Source organism: Felis catus, chromosome D2 (assembly GCF_018350175.1).
Source record: "Felis catus isolate Fca126 chromosome D2, F.catus_Fca126_mat1.0, whole genome shotgun sequence".
Lineage (NCBI taxonomy): Eukaryota > Metazoa > Chordata > Mammalia > Carnivora > Felidae > Felis > Felis catus.
Genome location: NC_058378.1, coordinates 27047738 through 27071580, shown reverse-complemented (window position 1 = coordinate 27071580; position 23843 = coordinate 27047738). Strand labels below are relative to the sequence as shown.

The following is a 23843-nucleotide window of genomic DNA, read 5'->3' as shown; positions in this document are numbered from 1 at the left end:
TTTCTTGCCTTTTACTTGTTTCCCATCTCCCAGAATGGAACCCTACTTTGTAAAAATTCAGAAACAAAATTTATCAAGCATTAGCTTTTTTTTTTTTTAACATTGGGATGAACATTTTAATCTGACAGTAGCACATAATACCACACAGGCAGTACTTCTAGCTCCAAGAGTCCCCTTCCAGTTTATAAGGAAGTTATCAAAAATAACCAGATTTGCTAGAGCCTGGTTCCCTGCCTCTGGAAGGGACAGGGAACAGAATGGGCAAAGCACTGAGGTCTGCTTTCTTGCCACTCATAGATCCAGTTCTGAGCTCAGCTTTTGTAATTTACCAGCTCCTCAGGCTGAAACCGCAAGCCAATCTCCTTCTCTGTAATCTCCATGGAATTGCTGCATGGATAAGCTTCTCCTGCCAGCTTGGATGCACAAGTTTCAACAGATGATGCTAGGCATGGAGCCCACAGGATTGGTCTCCCTGAGCATCATTCAGCCTGTCTCTGCCACATCCAGTCCCTCTAAGATCATGGCAACCACAGGTCCTGATTGCATGGACTTCACCAGGCCAGCAAAGAATGGTCAGTTCTTTAGGTCAATGCAGTGTCCCTTAAAAAGCCTGAATTAATCTCATAGCAATGAAATGGAATCCTTTTTGCTGAAAACGCTTGATCTCCCCAACAAGGCTGTGCTGGACCCCATTGGGCTTGATGGCAATGAAGGTGTGTTCGCTGTTGGCCGTGACCCCTCTAGCTGCTCCGGCTGCAACCAATGGCAACACTTAATGTTAGCTTTTGATGTCACGTATCATTTTTTCATGTCCTCTACTGGACCATCAAAATAACTGAAAAATTGCAGGCTCTAAAGTGGCCACGTAATTAAGAGCAAATATCACGGCTTTGATCTGCCTGGCCTCATGAATTCAGAACCGATGTGGACTTGGGTGCCTAGCCCATATCCACATGGGAAATGATGATAAAATGCTCTTTTTGTAATCTACTCCTACCATGAAGTACATATGAGCCCTGAGGAAAGGAGATATTGTGAGAGTGGATCCTTGGATACACACAAAAAATACCTCAACTAACTTAGATTAAATTACTTTCTTCTGGTGGTGCCTGAATTACAAATGAATTTTAGTTAATCAAAATGAAAAAAAAAAAAAGAAGAGAGAATGTCTCTTAAAAGCTGAGGTTTTGCTGGGTTCCTGGGTGGCTCAGTCGATTAAATGTCGGACTTCGGCACAGGTCATGATCTCACAGACACTGAGTTCCAGCCCTGCTTCGGGCTCTGTGCTGACAGCTCAGGGCTTGGAGCCTGCTTTGGATTGTCTCCCGCTGTCTCTGCCATTCCCCTACTCATGCTTGCTCACCCTCTCTCAAAAATAAATAAACATTAAACAACTTTTTTTTAAAGAACTGAGGTTTTGCTTAGGAAAATTTATGCCCAATAAAGATACTTGAGGCATAGAAAATTTGTTTGTTACGCTTTTCATCCATAAACAAAGCCTGATAATAATTTCCTTTTCCATTTGTTTTGAAGATTAATAAGAAAAACAAAATTCTAACTCTTTGGGCTAGCTAGTGACTTCTGCTTAATCCACACAGAGCCATTCACAGATAGACTATGACTATTGGATGTGTTTGCATTATAGGTTTTGCCATAACAAAATTGAGGGTGAGACCTGTGTGATATAGCTAATATCTCCAAAATTCTTGGGCTAAGGCATATTTCTGAGCTTCTCCTGTCCCTGATTATCAACTGGGCATATAGTCACTCCCAAATTCCATAGCATTTTTGTGATCAGTTTTTGACCCCGGGACTTTAGTTATTATCTGTTTACAAATTTGTTTCACATTTAGTTCATGGAATACTGGAAAACAACAGTAGTATTATTTTAAATTAATACCAACATCAGTTTAAGATCTATAAATTTTGTGAAGTACTTTCTGATTAAAATGTACTGAAAGAGCTAGCTGGTTTATTCTCCTCCAAATTACTCTTTCCATAAGCACAGACACACTGAAAACTATGAAATTTCAACTGTATTTTGTATGGAAAGACATATACTTAGTTTGTCACTAGAATACAAAGAAGGCCAGAGTGACTATAGCAAAATGAGAGAAAGGAGAATTAGGTCCAAAAATGGGGCCAAAGTGGAGTGGTCATATCCCATGAAGATGTGTAACCTACGCATAGTTTAAATTGTAAAATGAGGTAAAACATGCTAGAATATTTACACTGAGAAATGTGATCAACTTATTCAAGGATCACCCTGGCTGCTAGGTGAAGAATTGAAAATGGAGTGCAGTGCAAATTGATGATGCTACTAAATTTATAATGCTGAATATTCTAGAAATATAAAATCTTCTACCAAAGAATTATGATTTGGTCTACCAATATGTTAAAAAACAATATAGTATTGATACAAAAATTGATAGATGAGTTGACGATTTAAAGGTCCTTGGGGCAAAAGTTGACAGAGAAAATAGTGGAAAAGAATGACAGCTCAGAAATTGACCAATGTGTACATAATATATATATATATATGCATAAGTTTTAAAATACCCAAATTAATTAAATTCAGTAATAGTCAAACATTGCTGAAAATTTGGGCCACCTGCATGGCTCAGTCTGTTGCACCATCCGGATCTTAATTTTGGCTCAGGTCATGATCCCAGGGCCATGGGATTAAACCCAAGTCAGGCTCCATGCTGAGCAGGGAGCCTTCTTAAGATTCTCTTCCTCTCCCTCTCTCTCTCTCCCTCTGTACTTCTCTGTGGCTTATACTTTCTCTCTCTCTAAAATAAAATTTAAAAAAGCACAAAACATTGTCAAAAAATTAAGAAATAATATAAAAAATGTCATTCACATCTTATATTTGAACTTATAGTTTAAAAAATATAAAGAAAAAGACGTGTCTATATATGGAATTTTGTGAAGGAAAGTATTTCCTAAACATATTAAAATTCTTTTAAAGCGACATAGGTTTTTAAAGATTATAAAAACACAAAGTCAAAAGTAAAATTAAATGATATATGTACAATAGCAAAACAGTTAGACAACCATGAAAAAGAATTAGTATCTTTTTTAAGGAAAATTGTCTTATCAAACACAAATGCAAATGGTAATACATCTACGGAAAAGAAGTCCAAGATCATCAAAAGAAAGGAAGATCAGTAAGAATATAAAAATTCCAAATCGTTGTTTATTAAATGTATGCAGATGAAATGAAAACAAATACTATGTGATCATGAGGTGTCAAATTTTCTCTTTTCTAAATATTTTTAAGACAGAGAGAAAGTGCGCACGTGTGTACACACACACACACACACACACACACGTGTGTGCGCGCACACGGGGGGAGGGCTGGGGGGAGGGGACAGAGGATCTGAAGCAGGCTCTGTGCTGACAGCAGAGAGCCAGACGCGGGGCTGAACTCAGGAACAGTTACATCATGACCTGTGCCTAAGTTGGGCACTCAACCAACCGAGCCACCCAGAGGCTCCTCAGATTTTCGAAATGCTTGTTCTCTCATAAACTGCTAGTGAGAATACTGACTGATAACAGATTCTTTAGAGAGCAATTAGAATTTTAAAATTATGTATTTTTTACTGTAATTACATTTCTACAAATTACGCTGTAAAAATAGAGGATATGTTTAAGGATGTCCCCCAAACAATATTATATTGAGGCATTGGAAATAAACAAGTTATTTAAATAAAGTATGGCAGGACAGGATTAAATAATGTGTAACCAATATTATGGATATTTTCAAAAGCTATTCATGATGCAGACTACTTTCCTGAATGCAATGTTACCTAAAATTCAGGATGTAAAATGATTGCAACCACATTAAAATCATGCATGTGCTTAGATGTGGCAATGAGGGCAGAGTGTCTATAATCATGGCATTAAAGGCATTTGCTCTGCCCTCAAATTAGGAAGGTCTGGATCAGGGTTCTGAAACCTGCCAGCTGTGTTACCTTAAGTAATTCACTCTCTGTGAACTTGGCAATATTAATATGTGCCCAAGCTTGGCTTTACAGAAAATGGAATAATAGTAATATATGGCACTTGGTGAAAATTTATTTCATGATATCATGAAAAGAGAGGAAAAGAGAGCCAATAGCAGTGTTTTACATTTTATATATGATTTCCATTTTGTACGTAAGAAACATTTCTGTTTCCACCAAAAAAAATTTTAAAAATTTGAATATTTACTGTATTTTGGAAGCCTTTTTCTACCCCTTTCATCATATCCCTTACAGTTGCTCCCTACAAGCAGCTGTTCTCCTTAAATTCATGTCGAGCATTCTTTTGAGCTGTATTAACTGTTTTTGAACTTTATGCATTTGTGAAAATACCATAAAGTTTCAAACGTAATTCACTTCCTTTTCTTAATATTACATTTTTAGGATTCATCATGGTTGACGCGCATGGCTTGTTGATTTATTTTCACTGTGCATACTATTCATTGAATGAATGTATGACTATTAATATAATCATTCTGTTATTGATGACATTAGGCTGTTTCCACTTTTTTTAGATATTACAACAAACATTCTTATATATGTCTTCTATGCACCCATGCCAGATTATCTATAGATATCTATAGAATTGAAATTGTTGGGTTGTACACACACACACACACACACACACACACACACCTTAAAGGAGAGGTGTACAAAACAACACGAGGCTCCTTACACTATTCAAAACAGAGATAGTTTTGTAGAGAGGGAGCTTTGTCTGTAATGCCGAGAACTTTAACACATCCCCACTAGAAAATGGTATGTTCTAACAATGCTTTTGTAGAACCCAAATGTTCTATCTGGCTGACACATTTCGCATTTGAGGTTACTGATGTGATAGTATCTCCTCTCGTGGGTACTATTTTCCCCGCCCATATCCATGCTTTAGGCATGAAGTGAAAGAAACAGTGATTTCTCAAATAGCAAATGTTTCAGGCAAGCCATTTTCTTTGTTTAAGCGTAACATCATCAATTCATTATCAGCATTATTGTTGACGATATATACTCTCTTAGTTTATAAAACCTAACCAGGTATCAATAGCTCAACCACCATCAGCATTTCCTTGAGTGCTTTATGGTATGGATTGAGTGGGCTGTGTATTAATTCCAGTTTTGTTTTAATGATACAGAGAGACGTGCTCAGGCTTTTAAATTACTGCAGCAATGCAGCTGGAAAAATTAAAGCAATTTCACCTCGAACCGAGGTAAACAAATCATTTTCATCCCCTCTTTTCAGCTTTCATTCCTTCAAAAAGGTATAGGACAGCAGCCTTTCTTTACAGCATATTACAACATTAATTATTCTCTGGATAAAAATAAGGAATAAAGAATACAGTGGGTGAGGTATTTTTAACTGGATTTGAACATGGATAATTAACAGGCAAGAAACGATGTTTCTGCTCATAACTAATTTTTTATTATAATTTCTTTTGTTGGAAAATGTGCAAAACTTTGGTTTCTCTCAATCTCTGAATGGCTCCCATCTATTCTAAAGCTGAGAGAAAAATCTGTGAAATGTTTAGAAAAACTTCCTAAATATTAGTGTCTTTGGACACTAATGTGTTCATTGTGAAAAGAAGGGGGGGAATCACATAAAAGCGATTCCAACTAAAAATAGCTATGCTATGTTGGTTTAGCTGAATTATAGCCAGGAGAAAATTTTAACAGGAGAAGGGATGAGAACAATAGTCATCATTCCAGACTCTAAAAAAAGGACAGAGGAGTATCCTGGTATAAGCTGTAAAAATTTGTATGATTTTTACAAATCTTTTTTTTTTCAAATGGATACTGCTGAAATAAGTCTAGGTTTGCCTTGAACATGCAGGGACACACACTCTGAAGTCTTTCCCTTATTTACCAGGGTGACCATGAGTCACCATGACTTGGACTGTCTGAGACCGTCCTAAGGGACAACCTTGGTGAGGATGGAGAAGGGATAATTGAGGACAATTGACCTAACTAAATAAGGTAACTAAAACAAGGCAATGCACTTTTCTATATTAGACATCAACCTGTCTGAATGTATGAGAAGATCTAAGTAATGATTGTATCTAAATTGATTTTAATTTTTCTCATGTAACAAGAACTGAAAAGTATTTCATCTGGGGCCAATATGGTGGTTTGAGAATGTGGTCAGTGACACAGTACTGTCAAAACTTCCACTCAGTCATCTTGGGATGGTGGTTTATATCTTCCATCTTGTCACCTCATGGTTACATAACGGCTGCTTTACCACCACCATCTTCATTTTAGGAAAAAGTGAAAGGCCATGCCAGTGAGAGGCCCTTCTCTTACAAAGGACTTTCCTAGGAGGCTCTTCCAATGGCTTCTACTCTCATCTTATTTTTCACAAGATTATATTACAACAGACGTCTTTGTTCCCACCTTTTGAAAGAACTATTACAATTGTGAAATAAGATGTACTGAATCATGTTGGTAAACAGATCTTTTTTCACGAATTAAAAAAAATATATATAACCAAACTCCTACATGCAGAGGGCACAATATAGTTGCCAAGCTGGGGGTGGAGGAAAGGGGGAGATGCTGGTCAAAGGGTAAAACATTTAGTTATAAGGTGAATAACTTTCAGGGATCTAATATAAAGTCAGATGACTATACTTAACCATACTGTATCATACACTCGCAAGTTGCTACGAGAGTAAATCTTAAATATCTCATCATTAGAAAAAAATGTTATTGTGTGAGTTTATGCAAGGTGTTAGCTAATGCTATAGTTGTAATCATTTCACAACATTTAAGTGCATCAATTCAGCACATTTTGTACACTTTAAATTTATGCAATATTATATATCTCATAAACACTGAAAAAAAAGAAACTACTCAAAAACTGAGAGGGGCACGTGGGTGGCTCAGTCAGTTAAGCATCTGACACTTGATTTCCACTAAGGTCATGAAAGATCTCATGGTCCTGAGATTGAGGCTGGCATTGGGCTCTGTGTTTGGTGTGGAGCCTGCTTGAGATTCTCTCTTTTCTCCTTCTGCCCCTCCCCTCTCTCAAGAGAGGGAGAAAGAGAGAGAGAGAGCAAAGTCATGATTAATTTTATTTGTCCACCTAGTAGGTGGTTTTTGGATGACATTAATGTTTAATTTGGTGAACTCTGAGTATAGCAGATTGTTCTCCATAGTGTGGATGGGCCTCATCCAATCAGTTGAAGTCTTGCATGTAACAAAAAGGCCAGCCTCCCAATTCTCCAGAAAACAGCTGGTTGACTTCATCAGTTCTCCTAGATCTCCAGCCTGCTCACTCACACTGTGTATTTTGTACTCATTAACTTGTGTAATCACATGATCCAATTACTTACAATAAATCTCCTATTTAGGCATGTATTGTATTGTTTCTGTTTCTCTGGAGAACTGGAATAATACGAGAGTCATATGAATGGAGTCAATGAACGGAGCTCCACATGCATGGAGCTTTATGTCTTCTCCAAGCTCTTCCGTTCCTATGATGATATTTTTTCTTGCCCTTGATCAGTATTTTACATTCTTCTTCATACAGATTTTCTGCTTTTCTTCTTAAATTTATTCTTAAGTACTTGAAACTGTCTTGTTTTCCATCCATCGTAACTCCTGATTATTATTTACAATCATTCAGGCTCTTTTTTTCTGCATGTTAATTTCATACCTAGCCACTTCACAAAATTATCTCACTTTTTGTACGAATTTTACATATAATTATTTTTAGAATTTCAAGCGTACAAAAATATTGAAAACTAATGATAATTTTAGGCCAACTTTTTAAACTGTTTACCCATTATGTTGTCTCTTTCTTAATTGCTTGACTAGTACTTGCGGTATAATAGTATCCTTGTCCTTGACATTAAAAGAGATATTTCTCAAATGTGATATAATATTTTAAAATAACAAGTAAAATAGTAAGCTTTTGCAGGTTGAAGCCACCTTTTGTCTTCATATTTCTAGCCTACCAAAGTCACCACTATGACTACAAATATAATGGTATACAATAGGTATAAAAATATAACTTTTAGTGAAATAAATGACAAAAACCATGAGGTCCATTTAGCAACCCCTTTCTACCATCACACTTTATAATCGCATCAATATCCTCAAGACATCTGACTGCCAGTTACCTTGTTTCAAAGTGGGCAGAATTTCCTCTCTTGCTCATTTAGTGTTACAGTTTTGCAGAGGAGATCTCAAAGATCACATCTTGTGCTCTCAAGGTCAGAGAGTATTTCCGTTAAATAGTTCTTTCTGTGATCATGTTATTACTTACACATGTGCCAGGTGAATGGTGGAGGTTTAGACCTCTCAATATACCGCCACTATTCCCTGCATCACGAATTCCATCCTCTTCAACAACCAGCCACCCGAAGTGGCCTTATTGGCATACCTACTTCTTTCTCCCCGAAGAACATGTTCTTTTAGCAGAGGCTCCAAACCCTCCATTGCAAGGAAATTGGATGTACTACTGTTCTATTTTTCATAGTTTTATGCACAATTATTGTGTCCCTCTGAAATTCATATGTTGAAGCACTAATCTCCAAGGTGGTGATATAGGATGTGGAGCCTTTGGGAAGTAATTAAGTTTTTATGCCATCACTAGGGTGGAGCCTTTAGAAAAAGAGAAGAAAATACCAGGATTTCCTTTCTCCAGCACGTGAGGCTATAGAAGAAGGTGACCATCAGCATCCGCAATCTGGAAAGAGGACCTTCACCATGAATCAAATCTACTGGCACCTGGATGTCGAACTTCCTAGCCTCTGGAAGTGTGAGAAAAAATTGTGTATTGTTGAAGCCAGCCAGTCTATGGTATTTTGGTAACAGCAACCCAAACTGACAGACGCATATGTTCTCAGATTTTTCTGAAACCAGAGGTGAAGTTAAGCTAGGAAATCTTGCCAAAATACATACAGCATTCCATTTATTATATTTTTGTTACACAGATGGCACACAGAGGCTCAGGGATTAAGTAAACTCTGAAAAATCAATCACATAGCTGGTAAGTGTTAGAGCCATGATTCATACCCAGAACTGTCTGAAGCCAAAGCACTTGTTCTTTCTAGTATACTACATTCTTTGTAAAAACTGGAATATAGCTGGGGCACCAGGGTGGCCTAGTTGGTTAAGTGATTGACTCTTGATTTTGGTTCAGGTCACGAACTCATGGTTTCATGGGCTCGAGCCCTGCCATTGGTTTCTGAACGCTGACCACACACAGAACCTGTTTGGGATTTTCTCTCTCCCTCTCTCTCTCTGCCTCTCCCCCACTTGCGCTTTTTCTCTCAAAAAATAACAAACTGGAATAGAGCCAAAAATATAAATAATGTTGCCATTAAATTGTATAAAATCAATAACAATGAATCAAATTACATGTCATCATAGAAAACTAGCACATTGGAGCTACACGCCTATCTACGGAGTTTGGCACTAGGGTGGACAGACTATCTTATCTTAAAGGAGAGAGAATACTGTAAGAAATATTTTGAGAGATTTCAAATACATAAAAATAGAGAAAGAATGCAATAGAGCCTTTCTTCTCCGTGGACACGTCATCCAGTTTCGACAACTACTATCCCATGGCCATCCCATACCATCTTCTCCCTGGCAAGGTATTATGTTCCAGTAGATCCTAGGCTTCCATTCCATTTCACCTGTGAATAGTTCAGTAGTATCAATAAAAGATTAGACTTTAACAACAACATAAAAATGATACCATAACCATATCCTTAAAAACACACTAAACAATTATCACTAACAGTCAGTGAAGATTCAAGTTTCCCCGGAAATCTCAAAAATGGATTCTTTGAATCAGGACCTAATCAAGATTTTCTCACTTTAAATATTTTTAATCTCATTTTTACTCCCTACCTTTTTGTTTTCCCTGTACTTTTTTGTTGTTGTTGTCATTAAGAAACCATGTTGCCATTACATTATTTTGTTGGGGTTTACAAAATTGTGACATATTAATTCAACTATTTTTCTTCATTTATTATATGAATATTTTTTGTAAAAAAAAATCTCCCTTAACTATTTGAACACCCTGAGGTCAGAGGTCATACAACACAGGGTAAAAATTCGACTTTTCCTCCCATAAGTACTATTTTTTAGGAAAGTAGCCAACGAGGTGTTTTTTTGTTTGTTTGTTTTTGTTTTTGTTTTTTGTTTTTTGTTTTGATCTGCAAACTATTACAAATACTTAGATTTAAATGTATTTGATACAATTCACTCTAAGACTATTACTTTCACTGCTTCCTAAGTAGTCCTATTTTTGGCCAATAGTAGTCTCTTTACCTTTGTTCCTGGACCCTCAGTCGATTTTCATAACTACTTTGCATTCTGATCCACCATGTTATGGGGATCAGGCTTATCTTGCGTGCTTCCCCCATTCTTGGAATCAGCCATTTTTTTTTTCATACATCTTTGTAATTTTTATTGGGAAGTAGTTTTTCAGATACCGTAGTCTGGTTTATGGGCGTTCTTTGCTACTATTTGTGTTTGTTTTGGAGAAAATTTACCCCAAGTTCATACTTATATCTTAAGATTAAATTTGGGAGAATAGGGTTTTGTATTTGATATGTTTGATTTAGTTTGCAACTATTTTCTCTAATGATGATAATATTTCATTGAATTATGAAATTTATGATAATTAGTGAAACAATATATGACATAATAACTTAAACATTTAAAATTTAATTATGTAAAGAGACGTTAATAAAGTGAAAGATAAAGATAATATGAAATGTCATAAAAATCCCAACAGCAGTGTGTATTCCTGTGTGTGTGTATGCATGCGTGTGCATGTGAAATAATTAAAACATTTGTTTGGAAGTACAAAGGATTTTAAATAGCTAAGCAAATGTTTAAGAAAGAAAAAAAAACTTTTTTCCAGTTATTTGTTCTTAAAATAGTGCATAGTAGGAGGAGTACAAATTACTATTTTGTAAAATCATTTGAGATATTCTTTTCTGGGATTTTTTGCCATCTTGATACACAGGATATTTATTTCATTTTGGCTTTAATTTTAAAATTCAATTAATTTTTTGAAATATATGTTAATTTTTATATCTGTATTTGACTTTGAGGTCATAAATGTTCCACATAATTTTATCTATCCATACATATATGTATTTACAAGTTATAAAGTCAACTTCACAAATTAAGGTATAGTTAGAGAAATATAGGCTCTCTTTGGCTTCTACTGTTTTTCCTATTTTTTTCCTTTCTCTTTTTTTTAATAACCATGGGCACAATATTTCTTTTAATTTTTTTTAATGTTTTTTTTGAGAGAGAGAGAGAGACACAGCGTCAGCAGGGGAGAAGCAGAGAGGCAGACACAGAATCTGAAGCAGACTCCAGGCTCTGAGCTGTCAGCTCAAACCCATGGGGCTCAAACCCATGAACCATGAGATCATGATCTGAGCCAAAGTTGGACATCTAACCGACTGAGCCACCCAGGCACACCTCTTTGGTTTTCTTACAATATATTTTGGAGATTACTCCATAGAATTTGGATAGCACTATGTTTACACTGTTTCTTACTGGCAAACATTTATGCTACTTGTGGTCTTTTTGGTAGCACAGAAAAACTACAATGGAGAGCTTTCTGGAAAAGTCTTTCCAACTTTTTCTGGGTATATCTACAGGAGAGATTTCTTGTATGTGGGATCACTGTATCAAAGCTTGAATGTATAGGTAATTTTATTAGGTACTGTGTGATTCACTTCCATGGGTGCTGTGTGATTTTGCATTCCTCACAGCAATCTGTAGAGTGTCTATTCTCCATAGGAACATAAATATGTTTTCAAGTTTTGTGATTTCTGCCAATGTGATACATACATATCTCTTCATAGTTTATTTTGAAATTCTTTTCAAGTACAGTTGAGCATCTTTTATGTGATCAGGAGCCACTTCACTTATATTTATTTGTGGCCACTCTGATTACATGTATGTAACATTTATAACTATATTAAGTAGATGATAGAAAGTGATGAACGGATAAGTGGATACATAGACACAAAGTTATTAACTATTACAAATTTAATTATTTTTCTTTAGTTATTATTTTATTTGCTTATGATGGTCCTGTCTAAATGCTTTTTTTCAGCATCACTAAGTCCAAATTATCACTTCTTTCTTTTTTATATCTAAATTTTAACTCATAATTATAAAACTTTCTTTATATAAAAGTAATACAGCATTCAATTTATATTTTCTCTAGCATTTGTATGGATATAATTTATACCTATAAAATTGCACACTATTTTAAATGTATAATCTGATGAGTTTTGACAAATGAAACGCTTAACCACTATTCCACTTGACATTATAACCATTCCATCATTCCAGAAAGCTCCACTGCAGCATGTTACAATCTCTCAACCATTGTATACTATAGGCAACCACCTAACCACATTTTATCTAGACTGATGTCTTTGGTATTCATCAGTGATGAGAGTATCTGACATTCTTTTAAAATATTGTTGACGATAAACATTTCTATTCCCAACTAATGGTTATTGTAAATAAAGATTTATTGAAATTCACATGAAATACTTGTATGAAAAATACTTTCTTTCTCTTGGGAAAACACCTAGGCGTGGAATTGGTAGCTCCCATGATATGCACAACCTGCCAAACTTCATTTCCAAGGTGTTTGTACCATTTCATAGTTTGAGCAGCAATGCAAGAGAGTCTTAAATGTTTCACATCCTCACCAATACCTGATATTGTCAATCTTCTTAAATGTAGCCCATGCAGTGAGTTTTTAGTGATATATCGAAGTGTTTGAAATCTCCACTTCTCTGATTACAAATTATGTTAAGCTTACTTCAAAGAGCTTATTGGATATTCATAAATCTTTAATGAAATGTCTTCTCAAGTCTTTTTCACTCATCTGAAAGCTTGTTGATTTTACTATTGAGTTATTGGAGTTATTTATATATTATGTTTAAAATTCTATTGTTTGGTATATGAACTATGAATGTATTTTCCTAGTCTGTGACTTACTCTTTTTCTTTTTTATAGTATTTTTTGAGGAGTAGATTTAAATTTCAATGTAATTTACTTTTCTTTTAGGTCTACAATATATTCCAAGTGTTTGCTGCTGTTGTTGTTTTTGAGTATGGTGTTAGGCAGGGATCAAGCTTAGAGTCTTTCCATAGATATATATCCAGTTGTTCAGCGTCATGTATTGAAAATATTAAACATTAAATATTTAATGACATTTGTGCCTTTGTTGAAGATTAAATGACTACATATGTGTGGGTCTATTTCTTTATGTTCTGTTCTTTTGATCACATGTTTTTAATTACTCTATGTCTTGAAGTAAAGTAGTTTAAGTTCTCCATCTTTACTCTTCCCTATTTTATATCCTTTGCATTTCCAAGTGCGTTTTTTAATTACCGCCCAAATTTTCAGATGTGTGCAAGTGCACGCACACCAACACACACGTGCACCTTTACACAACCACTGGGATTTTGATGGCACTTTCTTTGTATCCTTACTGAGGAGAATGCATCTCTCAAATCCTTGAGTCTTCTAATCACTGAACATATTATGTGTGTATATTTTATTTGGATCTTCTTCAAATTCTTTTAGTAATATTTTGTTTTTCTTAGTGTAGGAATACTGAATACTCTTTATTAAATTTGTTCCTGAGTATCTTATGTTAAACATTTTTTTATTATTTTCCAATAATGGTATATCATCTCAATTTTTGCTGCTGACCCACAGAAATATCATTGAATTTTGTAAATTACCTTATATCCTGAGGTTTTCTTTAATTTAGTTATTGTCCCATCAACTAAGTCAGTGAATTTCATCCCTGAGGAAATCTTCTCCTACATAGTTATATCCATGTATCTCAAGTGCAGAAAAGATCCAGAGAGGACTATTTGGATGGAAGGAAAATAATATTTAAGGAATTTGATTTATTTATTTTTCTTATCTGAGTATCATTGAAACACAATGTTACGTTAGTTTCAGGTGTGCAATATAGTGATTCAACTTCTCTATACATTAAGCTATGGTCATCACAAGCGCAGCTACCATCTGTCACCATACGATGCTATGATATTATCACTGCCCATATTCCTTGTGCTGTGCCTTTTATTCTTGTGTTGTGTTCATTTTGTAACTGGAAATCTTAGAAAAGAATACAGGCAGTAATTTCCCTGACATTGGCTATAGCAACATTTTTCTGGATATGTCTCCTGAGGCAAGAGAAACGAAAACAAAAATAAACTCGTGGGACTACGTCAAAGTAAAAAGCTTTTGCATAACAAAGGAAACTATCAGCAAAACAAAAAGGCAACCTGCTGAATGGGAGAAGATATTTGCAAATGATGTATCTGGTAAGGCGTTAATATCCAAAATATATAAAGAACTTATACAACTCAACACACACACACACAAATACGATTAAAAAATGAGCAGAGGACCTGATAGACATTTTCCCAGAGAAGATACGCAGATGGCCAAACAGACACATGAAAAGATGCTCAACATTATTAATCATCATAGAAATGCAAATCAAAACCACAATGAAATATCACCTTATATCTGTAAGCATGACTAAAACCAGAATGACAAGAAATAATAAGTGTTGGTGAGGATTTGGAAAAAAGGAACCCTCATGCGCTGTTGATAGGAATGTAAGTTGTTATAGCCACTTTGGAAAACAGTAAAGAATTTTTTTTAAGTTTATTTATTTTGAAAGAGAAAGAGAGACGGGGGAGGAGCAGAGAGAGATTGAGAGGGAGAATCTTCGGCAGGATTCATGCCCACTGCAGAGCCCGACTCAGAGCTGAATGTGGGGCTCAATCTCACCACCATGAGAGCATGACCCGAGCTGAAATCAAGAGTCAGACACACACTGATTGAGTCACCCAGGCACCTCAAAACTGTATGGAATTTTAAATAGGTTATTGTTTCAATATAAAATTGAGGTTAGTAATAAAATGTCTATATATTTCCAAGGACATGAATTGAAAAAAATTTGATAAACATGAAGCTAGAAGAAATATTTGACATTGTATAACAGATAACATATTTTACTTATCATTGCTGGTATTACACTGAATATTTTGGATCTACTCTTACGCATCATTTTATTTTTTAAGTACATTTAAATAGCTCCAAATTTTAGCCATTTTAAGAGAGTGAACGTTCTACATAGTATTCATTGCAAAATGGAGATATTTATTTGGTAACTCCTTTTTAATTTTTTTTTATTTCATTTTGGTAAGAACATTTAACATGAGATCTGCCCTTTTAGCACATTTTATAAATCTTTTCTTTTTAATGTTTATTTATTCAGAGAGAGAGCGAGAGTGGGGGAGGGGCAGAGAAAGAGGGGGACAGGATCCCAGGTGGGCCCTATGCTGACAGCAGAGAGCAGGATGCAGTTCTCAAACCCACAAACCATGAGATTATAACCTGAGCCAAAGTCAGATGTTTAACTGACTGAGCCACCCAGGTGCCCCTGCCCTTTAACACATTTTTAAGTATACAATAAGTGTTATTGACTGTAGGTACAATGTTGCACAGAAGATCTTTAGAGTTGATTTATCTTGTTATAACTGAAACTGTATACCTGTCGTTAGCAACTTCCCACATCCCCCTCCCCCCACCTCTGGTAACTAACATTACACTATTTGAATCTATGCATTTGCCTATGGTAGATACCTCTTACAAGGGGAATCCACATTATTTTTCTTTCTAAGACTGGCTTATTTCACCTAGCATAATGTTTTCGTTTTTTTTTTTTTCTTTCAATGTTTGTTTATTTTTGAGAAACAGAGATAGAGCATGAGTCAGGGAGGGGCAGAGAGAGGGGGAGACACAGAATCTGAAGCAGCCTCCAGGCTCTGAGTTGTCAGCACAGAGCTCAATGTAGGACTCAAACCCACAAACCGCGAGATCATGACCTGAGCCACCCAGGTGCCCCTAACATGTTTTCAAGATGGCTCCATACTGTCACAATGGTAGGATTTCCTTTTTATTTTTTTAGGTTGAATAATGTTCTATTATATGTATATGCTGCATTTTCTTTCTCCTTTCATCCATCGATGGATATTTAGGTTGTTTCCACATCTTGGCCATTGTGAATAGTACTACAGTGAACATGGAAGTGCTAATATCTCTTTAAATTGTTTGGATAAATGCCCAGAAGTAGGATTATTGAATCATATGGTAGCTTTATTTTTTATTTTTTTGAGGAAGCTCCATATTGTTTTCCTTAGTGACTATACCATTTTGGATTCCTACCAATAAGGTGTAGAGGATTCCAATTTCCTTACATTCTAGTGCACACTTGTCTTTCATGTTTTTTTGTTTGATAGTAGCCCTCCTAACAGGGTGAGGTGATATCTCATTGTGGTTTTGATATCCATTTCCTTGATGATTATGTTGAGCAGATTTTGTTATACCTGTTTGTTTTCTATGGAGAAATACCTATTCAAATTCCTTGCCCATTTTAAAATCAGGTTAGTAGGGTTTTGTTGTTGTTGTTGTTGTTGTTTGTTTTGTGTGTATATGTGTGAGCATGTTGTTTTTTGTTTTTTTGTGGGTTTTTTTGCCATGGAGTTTATTTGATAACTCAGATTTTTTTTCTTTTTTTTCATTTTTGCATATATATTTTGCATAAAGTAATCATATACACTGTTGTTTTTATCATTAAGATTCTTCCCAATTTTCTTTCTTGGATTTTTACTCTGTAAAGAGAGACTGATTTTTTTTTTTTTTTGAGAGACTGACACATTCATAACTTCAGTCTTTTAGCAAGTGCATAAACTTCATAAACCCTGGGTATAGCATTGAAAACCTGCCTAAGGGATCACTGGGGAGGTAGGAAGGATTTCTGAATTCTCTTAACGCTAACAGATTTTATGCACTTTGTCACCGTATACTGTGATGTTTTCTACAAGAATATGAAATAGTTTTAAATCATGTTTTGAAAAGATTACCAACTCACATTTTGGAGAGCATGCTCTGATTCCTTCAGTAAGTCATCTGGGCATCTGTGAAATAAAGAATTTGGACTGAATGATTGAGAATTCATCTGTACAGTTTTGTGATTGCTTAACTTCTTACAGAGATAGAAATTTAAAAGCTGCTGTTATCTTATTGTAATTAACAAAACAGAATACGGTGGAGTCAGCCATTCCACACAGTGGATTACCATCACACATCACTTGGGTCAACTAACCAAGGCTTTATTTTGCTTTTTAAATGCTATCTCATTGGGTAAATAAACTTGAAATTACAAAATGTGTTTATAATTAAAGGATCTTAGCCAATTCAAAAATAAGCAAGTCCCAATATATGACTTTACTCAATTTCTATGTGTTTTTAAATTATTTGGTTTCATACATATATTTATGCTATTCTATATTAATCTTTATTTTTCCAGTTCTGGGACTAAAATCTGCACCTCTTACTGTTCTCCCTTTTCTGTTATTACTATCACATATATCCTAGGCAACACTGAAGAAGACTTTACTCCAATTTTACCTTCTTTTTTAAAAAAAAATTTAATGCTTTTTAGTATTTATTTTTGAGAGGGAGAGAGAGAGAGAGAGAGAGAGAGAGAGAGAGAGAGAGAGAGAGAGAGAGAGAGAATGAGCAGGGGAGGGGTAGAGAGAGAGAGGGAGACACAGAATCTGAAGCAGGGTCCAGGCTCTGAGCTGTCAGCACAGAGTCCGACGTGGGGATACCATCCAGTTTTTATCTTTATTAAATGAAATTTAAAATAATTATGATAGCATGATCAGCTCAGATCTATGTAAAGTTACCTTTACAACTTTCTTCAAAACACTCTCTCCTGATTTGCCACACATACCTAATTTCTCTTCCTTAATGTGTCTTTCTCTCTACCCATCACACGCCCACCTGCATTTATTCAGATATTTTCTTTTATACTTGATATATATTCCATTGTTTTCTATTTAAAACAGTCAGTAAAGGGATACCCACTTCTTACACCACCTCCTTCTTTATTGACATCCATTAGTTAAAGATAATTTTCTCTCTTCTGAGGTCTTTGACACTTTGTTTGCTATTTATTTACTAGTTCATTTTTTCATGTATTTATTTGTTAACTTGTGCTTGTTTTGTCCATCTGGGACATAGAAACATGCCACATTTTCCCTCTACCTGTGTAATTTCATTATCTCACTTAAGTTTCTCAGTGATATTGAAAAATTGGTCCTATTATTATCGTTTAGAAGATTAGCTAAATGAGGCTTGGGAAAGTTAACTAAACTGTGAATGGTGATATCACTAGTATAACCACAATGGCGAGAACTTAAAGTCAAGTCCTTGTGCATTCTGCATATTGTTTCTGTTGCTGTAATTTCCAAAAGTCTTCATTATAAAGCAGCCTTTTCATTGAGATTGTTTTTTCTAAATGAAATTCCTCAAGAATTGTGATCCCCAGGAAAGCCTCATGAGCTGCGCCTTGAGGAGGATTCATCTCATCAGTCTACCAAATACCCAGCATAATACTATGTCTTTGGGAAGATGTAAGAGCCGCATTTTAGACTTTTCAATTTAACTAGGAATATTTGACAAACACTGATAAAAACGAAACATATCACATCTATCCCTCAGTCCAACGATTCTGATATTTTCTTCTGCCAAAGGATAAAGGCCATTAATAGAAATATATTGAATAAAAATCATTAATAGAAATATACTTTTATTAATTTTATGGAAAAATAGAATACATCTCATCCTAAACAAAAAATAAGTCAAACAATTATTACAAATAAAAAATATCAGCAGAACTAAAAAAAGTAAGTATGTGTAAGTAAAGAGCCATTTGAACATGAACATATAGTTTGTGCATAATATGGAATATGATAGCATTATGCTATAATCACCAGCAAGGAAGAAAGAAGCTGACAGTGTGTGATGGTGGTGGACAAGAGATATGAAAGAATCATTTGTAAGAAAGTGCAATCATAGGGGTGCCTGGGTGGCGCAGTCGGTTAAGCGTCCGACTTCAGGCAGGTCATGATCTCGCGGTCCGTGAGTTCGAGCCCCGCGTCAGGCTCTGGGCTGATGGCTCAGAGCCTGGAGCCTGTTTCCGATTCTGTGTCTCCCTCTCTCTCTGCCCCTCCCCCGTTCATGCTCTGTCTCTCTCTGTCCCAAAAATAAATAAACGTTGAAAAAAATAAATAAATAAATAAATAAAAAGAAAGTGCAATCATATTTTTTTCTCAAGTTCATTATTTTTTTCAATAATTTAGGACCTTTGGTTATATTTAATATGTACTTAATATGCCCCTTTGAAACAGCACACCTGTATCCCTTGGATAAATACCTAGTAGTGCATGCTAGGAATTTACCCAAGGGATACAGGAGTTCTGATGCACAGGGGCACTTGTACCTCAATGTTTATAGCAGCACTCTCAACAATAGCCAAATTATGGAAAGAGCCTAAATGTCCATCAATTGATGAATGGATAAAGAAATTGTGGTTTATATACACAATGGAGTACTACGTGGCAATGAGAAAGAATGAAATATGGCTCTTTGTAGCAACGTGGATGGAACTGGAGAGTGTTATGCTAAGTGAAATAAGCCATACAGAGAAAGACAGACACCATATGTTTTCACTCTTATATGGATCCTGAGAAACTTAACAGAAGTCCATGGGGGAGGGGAAGGAAAAAAAAAAACAGGTTAGAGTGGTAGAGAACCAAAGCATAAGAGACTCTTAAAAACTGAGAATAAACTGAGGGCTGATGAAGGGTAGGAGGGAGGGGAAGGTGGGTGATGGGTATTGAGGAGGGCACCTGTTTGGATGAGCACTGGGTGTTGTACGGAAACCAATTAGACAATAAATTTCATATATTTAAAAAAAATACCTAGTAGTGCAATTACTGGGTCACCGGGTAGTTCTACTTTTAACTTTCTGAGAAACCTCCATACTGTTTTCCAGAGCGGCTGCACCAGTTTGCTTTCCCATCAACATGTAAGAGGATTCCCCTTTCTTCATATCCTTGTCAACATCTAGTTTTTACTGTGTTGTTAATAAAAATGACATTTTAAAAATATTAAAAGTTTAGAGATTGAGTTAACAAAAGAAAAATTTACTTAAATATTTCTGGGCGTACTTTCATTAAATCACATTATTTTTAATATTATTAAAATTGTTTTCACTAACAGGCTGCAATGAAAAAGGTATAAAGAGATTCCATTACCTAAATGTCCCCAAACATTATAACATGGAAGTGTAATTGTGAGGGGTCCTTTGAACCAGTAGGGTGCTTTTACTTGTGAAGTTATCATTAGTATGAAGACAACATTGTCAATTTTCCTTTCGATTCTTTTATTTTCTCTTATTTACAAACCTTCTTTAAAGGCAAAGATTTATATGACAGATATCGTGAGTTACCTCACAATTTTCTTATGAACTAACACGGATAATTCCCAATTCTATAAAGAAACATCAACCAAAAAACCGTAAGGTAACATTTTAAATAATTAAATTACTACCTACTCCCTCACAAATTAAACTGAAGTTAATTTTCTTGCAAACTGTGTCCCACTGATGATTCAGTGAAAAATGTTTTGTTAAAAACAAAAAAAGAAAAAGGCTCACACACCAGATAAGTTTTAAAAAATTTTTCCTTTCTCCTTTTGCTCTATGGTCCATTTCGTTATATTAGAAGTTCCTGCACATTCTCCTCCAGAGAAACCTGTTATGCTTTTTTAATTTGATATTTCCCAAATTCACCATGAAACTATCACAAACTTACCACAAAACTACTTAACGATATTTCACAGAAATACTATGCTCTTCAGAAAAAGCTTGGGTAAAGAGGAACGAGGGACTGTCTTTCCTTAAAAAAAAAAAAAAGCCCTAAGAATAATTTTGTTCATGGTAGATTATTTGGCAATTTGCACATTAAGATTTCAGAATAACTTTTATGTATCAAAACTGTAGAACTCTGATAGTCCATCAGGAGTCAAAACACAGATCATGCAGCCACCATTGGTTTTGCAAATAAAGTTCTCCTGGAACACAGACACACATTTGTTTGTGTATTTCACAGTACAACTCTAGAGATGAATTACACAAAACGTACAAAATGTACTAACTAGTGCTTTACAGGAAAAGTTTGCCCACCATCGATCCTAAATAGTTAACAATCAATTGACTTTAAAAGTTAAGACACACACTTAAAGCATGGGCCATGCAAGTTCTGCAGAGGTGGACCCAAAGAGATTTTTACGTAGACCCAAGATACGACCCAGAAGAAAAGTTCTGAGACCTAACATCTTCACCACTCTCGATCACAGATAATTACACACAGCCGTGATAATTTTCAAATGGGGAAATTTCAGATGCAAGTATCATCAATTGTCCCCAGCAGCCATTAAAAATTTCCAGTAATGCAATTGTAAAATATCTAATTTAAATTGTAGTGGGTGTTACTCTTACTGAGCAATAACATCATCCATCCTGACCTTTTCAAATATAAATGTCATTTGTGTGGCTGTAAATCATGACAAATGAGATGTAACATTAGCTATATCGCTTAGGCATCTTGGTAGGAGATTGTTAGCCTTGTTTCAAAAGGTCATCTTGTATTTTTTTCTAAAAATATGACATTTGTTTGGTCTTTATGATGTAAGTCTAAATAAATGTTTATTAAGTCTATCTATCAAGAAGCTTATTATGAAATAGCTTCTTAGCTCATCCAATCAGATTATATTTTTCCTGGAAAGGAAACTGCACAGATTTCTAAGGGAAATGAGACAATGGATAAAAATATAAAGATAAGCTCTTCTAATATAACAGTGGCCCCCAAATGAGCTATTAGATGTCTAATAGGAGGCCTTTCCCACATACAAACCATGCCATATACAACAGGGACAAAGTTATATATGCCACATTTAAAAAAAAATAAATATTCCTCAAAGCCTTTTGTACTTTTCCACAACACAATAGCTTGACAAATTATATACAAAAGTCTTTTTGTTTCTTATAGTGCACCTAAGTTTTCACCACTATATTTAAATCCTCTCAAATTATCATAACATTCCTTTTAAGAACAATATGAATAATACAACATTTCTTGTGACTCAAATGGAATTCGTAAACATGTTAAGTTCTTTTTCTGAGATGGGATATTATTTGCAGAGCCTGGAGGACTCTCAGAGAGAAAGTAAACCTGGATTTTTGTCCAGACTCTATGTAGTTCTAGATCACACACATCTTCCATTCAGTCTCAGTTTGTTTACCTGAAAAATAGATATAATATTAATCTTATGTGCAACAACTTTAATGTAAAGATTGAATGATACCTTTCAAGTAAATATTACTCTCTGAAAAAAATTTAAAAGATCAAGATGGAATAGTGAGCCTATACACTCTGTTTTCGAACAGATGATTGGCAGGCCTGTTGCCCCTGTTTTACTGAGGTATAATTGATGAACAAATTTGTGCGCATTTAAGGTGCACACATGATGTTTCGATATAATGTTTGACATATATATATAATGTGAACTGATCACCACAATCAAACTAAATATCCACCATTTCATATACTTTTTGCAAAGTTAGCTTTGTTTCCTTTGGTGAGAAGAATTAAGATTTATTCTCTTATTCTGCAAATTTCAGGTGTACAATTCAATATCATTAACTGTAGTCACTACACTGTGCGTTCGATCTCCAGAACTTATTCACCTTGCATATCTGAACTTGTAATCTTTGACCAATATTTCACTATTTTCTCCACCCCAAACCCTTGGCAGTGACTATTCTACTCTCTGCTTCTATGAGTGGGAAAAAGACCTGAATAAACATTTTTTTCCAAAGAAGACATAAAGACGGCCAGCAGGTCTATGAAAAGGTACCCAGTATTGCCAATCATGAGGGAAATGCAAAACTGACACCAAAATGTGATATCACCTCACATCTGTTAGAATGGCTACTATCAAAAAGACAAAAAAAAACAAAAAACAAAAAACAAAAAACAAAAAACTGACAGGTGTTGGTGAGGAGGTAGAGGAAAGGGAATCCTTACACACTGTCGGGGGGAATGAAAGTGGCACAGCCATGATGGAAAACAGTACGGGGGTTTCTCAAAAAATGAAAATAGAGCTATCATATGACACATCAATCCCACTTCTGTGTATTTCTTCGTCTGTTTGGGCTGCTATAACAAAATGTCACCAACTGGATGATTTACAAACAGCGTTTATTTCTTACAATCCCAGAAGCCAGAAGTCTGAGATCAGGATGCCATTATGGAGTGACTTCTTCCAGGTAGCACTCCTCTCGATTTATCCTCACATAAAATGAAGGAGCTAAGTGTCTCTTTTATAAAGCCACTAATCCCATTCACGAGTGCCCCATGCTCATGACCTTATTACTCGCAGTGATCCCACCTCCAAATATCATCACGCTAATGGCTAGGATCTCAACATGTGTATTTGGGGGAGGAAACAAACATTCAGCCCACAGTGAAGTATATATCCAAGTAAAATGAAATCACTATCTCAGGGAGACATCTGCACTCTCATACGGATTATAGCATTAGGAGCCTGTGGTAACATGGATGAACTTGGAGAGCAATAGAAGTGAAATAAGCCAGTCACAGACCAACAAATACTGCATGATCTCATTTACATGTGATTGGCTTTTCATGAGGGCAAAATGTAATATCTAGGCATTTCCTGGCAAAAAGACAATGCACAAAATGTAAAAAGCAAAACCCTTGTTCATCATGTTAATAATTTGTTAAACAGCTCTGGAGGCAGACACAGTTCAGGGGCTATGATTAGACAGCCTAAGTGGGCTTAGTCAGCTGCTTCTTA

At 35.4% G+C, this 23843-nt stretch overlaps 1 pseudogene; it reads right to left on the bottom strand.

Moving 5' to 3' along the window:
* Positions 1–215: 215 nt before the first annotated feature.
* Positions 216–23843, bottom strand: part of LOC101088274 — a 32377-nt pseudogene continuing 8749 nt past the window's right edge.